Genomic DNA, 3,754 nt, shown 5'->3' with positions numbered 1-3,754 from the left:
AATGTAGATGCACCATCTAACCCCTCTCTGGAGACCCCCATGCCTTTTGATTGTGGGGGGTGCAAGATATCATGGCCTGAATGCACCTATGGTAATTTGCACCCCCTATTTCTCTTGGGGCTATTCACACTAGTGCAAGTGGTCATCTGTTTTGTGTTTACTCTGGTCCTAACCAATGTAGATGCACCATCTAACCCCTCCCGGAACACCCCCATACCTTTTCACTGTGGGGGGTGCAAGATATCATGGCCTGAATGCAACTATGGTAATTTGCATCCCCTACCTCGCTGGGGTAAACTCACACTAACGCAAGTGGTCATCCTGTTTTATGTTTCATCTGGTCCCAACAAATGTAGATGCACCATCTAACCCCTCCCTGGACAGCCCCATGTCTTTTGATTGTGGGGGTGCAAGATATCATGGTCTGAGCACACCTATGGTAATTTGCATCCCCGGCCTTCCTGTGGTTAATTTACACTGACACAAGTGGTCATCCTGTTTTGTGTTTACTCTGGTCCTAACCAATGTAGATGCACCATCTAACCCCTTCCTGGAGACCCCTATGCCTTTTGATTGTGGGGGGTGCAAGATATCATGGCCTGAATGCACCTATGGTAATTCGCACCCCCTATTTCTCTTGGGGCTATTGGCACTAGTGCAAGTGGTCATCCTGTTTTAGGTTTACTCTGGTCCCAATCAATGTAGATGCACCATTTAACCCCTTCCTGGAGACCCCCATGCCTTTTGATTGTGGGGGGTGCAAGATATCATGGCCTGAACACACCTATGGTAATTTGCATCCCCTACCTCCCTGGGGTTAACTCACACTAGCGCACGTGGTCATCCTGCTGTATGATTAATCTGGTCCTAACCAATATAGAGGCGTCTCCTAGCCCCTCCCTGGAGACCCCTATGCCTTTTGATTGTGGGGGGTGCAAGATATCATGGCCTGAATGCACCTATGGTAATTCGCATCCCTTATTTCTCTTGGAGTAATTCACACAAGCGCAAGTGGTCATCCTGGTTTATGTTTACTCTGGTCCTAACCAATGTAGAGGCATCCTCTAACCCCTCCCGGAACACCCCCATACCTTTCGATTGTGGGGGGTGCAAGATATCATGGCCTGAATGCACCTATGGTAGTTTGCATCCCCTACCTCCCTAGGGTTAACTCACACTGACGCAAGTGGTCATCCTGTTTTATGTTTAATCTGGTCCCAACCAATGTAGATGCACCATCTAACCCCTCCCTGGAGACCACCATGCCTTTTGATTGTGGGGGGTGCAAGATATCATGGCCTGAATGCACCTATGGTAATTTGCATCCCCTATTTCTCTTGGGGCTATTCACACTAGCGCAAGTGGTCACCCTGTTTTATGTTTAATCTGGTCCCAACAAATGTAGAGGCACTATCTACCCTTCTCCCGGAACACCCCCATACCTTTTGATTGTGGGGGGTGCAAGATATCATGGCCTGAATGCACCTATGGTAATTTGCATCCCCTATTTCTCTTGGGGCTATTCACACTAGTGCAAGTGGTCATCCTGTTTTATGTTTAATCTGGTCCCAATCAATGTAGATGCACCATCTAACCCCTTCCTGGATACCCCCATACCTTTTGATTGTGGGGGGTGCAAGATGTCATGGCCTGAATGCACCTATGGTAGTTCGCATCCCCTACCTCCCTGGGGTTAACTCACACTAGCGCACGTGGTCATCCGGCTGTATGTTTAATCTGGTCCCAATCAATGTAGAGGCATCACCTAGCCCCTCCCTGGACACCCCCATACCTTTTGATTGTGGGGGGTGCAAGATGTCATGGCCTGAATGCACCTATGGTAGTTCGCATCCCCTACCTCCCTGGGGTTAACTCACACTAGCGCACGTGGTCATCCTGTTTTATGTTTAATCTGGTCCCAATCAATGTAGATGCACCATCTAACCCCTCCCTGGAGACCCCTATGCCTTTTGATTGTGGGGGGTGCAAGATATCATGGCCTGAACACACCTATGGTAATTTGCATCCCCTATTTCTCTTGGAGTAATTCCCACTAGCGCAAGTGGTCATCCTGTTTTATGTTTACTCTAGTCCTAACCAATGTAGAGGCGTCCCCGTGCCCCTCCCGGAACACCCCCATACCTTTTGATTGTGGGGGGTGCAAGATATCATGGCCTAAATGCACCTATGGTAATTCGCATCCCCTACCTCCCTGCGGAAAACTCACACTGACGCAAGTGGTCATCCTGTTTTATGTTTAATCTGGTCCCAACCAATGTAGAGGCACCATCTACCCCCTTCCGGAACACCCCCATACCTTTTGATTGTGGGGGGTGCAAGATATCATGGCCTGAACACACCTATGGTAATTCGCATCCCCTACCTCCCTGCGGAAAACTCACACTGACACAAGTGGTCATCCTGTTTTATGTTTAATCTGTTCCCAATCAATGTAGATGCACAATCTTACCCCTCCCTGGACGCCCGGATACCTTTTGATAGTGGGGGTGCAAGATATCATGGCCCAAACACACCTATTGCAAATTTAATTCTAGCCGCCGCTCCCGACAGGAAACCCTGTGATCTTCCGGCCAATGGCGGACGATGACGGATCGTCCGAAACTCTGGAGACAAACTAGTTTGGATCTTTTTCAACCATCCGCACCGCTACCACATGAGCATATGGCTCTTTAGTAACGTGCATGCAATGGATGGGGTTGCAGAATAATTCTGAGTCCAAATAATGGAACCAACTCGGGAAGATGGCAAAGGTACTGTTTTATTAACAATTATCCAAAACAGGGAGGTTACAACGGACATCAACGGACGTTCGCTCAGGCTCTTGACGATTTTCTCATAAAAACATCCTTATATGCAAAGAATACGTCAGACGTGATGTCATACTGCATGGCAAATAATAGGAAACCTATCAAAGGCTGTGATAGGCTTAAGAGGGACAACTAAGTATACATTGCATAGGGACTAGGATTGGGATTTGCTGCCCACTCTCAGGTGGAAAACGTATGCCTACCTCTTAAAACTTGTAAAGTACACAGTTTATCATTGGTCTTCAAACTATAAGGCCCTTCACTATATGGCCCTCTACAATTGGTTGGCATACTCGTGCCATGTCTGGAACATTCGGTTCACTTATCAGCACGTAAACTCAAACCCAGGTGCCGGGAGGTGGACTGGACATTACCTCCCCACCCAATTAGCCCAGCATCTCTCATCAACCATGGCTTCTGCCATGAAGATTGTTTTAGAAATTGGCCTTGCAAAGTATCCTTGTCTGTGGGAATATATGGGAGTGCAGGCTCTCACTATCGTTGTTCTAGGACTCCAAGCTGAACTCTATTTCCATCCTAGGCTCACATTACAGGAGTCATGAATTGGCCCATTTTGCAGCAGCCAACATGACCTCTGACCCTTTCAGTACAACTCACACAAAGGGAACTGATGTATGTGTTATTATTGTGTTACAATGCAATAATACTATTATGTCTGTGGCACTAAATCATAGATATGTACTGTGAATCATTTAAAATTCCAATCCGAAGCATATGTGATTGTGCACTTCTAACAGGCAGGGCACCTGGGTAATTGGCGTGCAGGCCAATGGTGGTATGTGGGTGGGAGCATATCTATTCTCTGTCTTTGCATCAGGTGGTGTGGGTTTTCTTGACTGTGTTTGTGCTTCTTTTTGTCACTTTGGTTGGGTGCATTCTGGTACATGTAGTGATTTTCGTATTGG

The sequence above is a fragment of the Ambystoma mexicanum genome, chromosome 2q (genome assembly GCF_040938575.1).
Source record: "Ambystoma mexicanum isolate Mex_15411 chromosome 2q, UKY_AmexF1_1, whole genome shotgun sequence".
Classification (NCBI taxonomy): Eukaryota; Metazoa; Chordata; class Amphibia; order Caudata; family Ambystomatidae; genus Ambystoma; species Ambystoma mexicanum.
Note: the sequence above shows the minus strand (reverse complement) of the source record.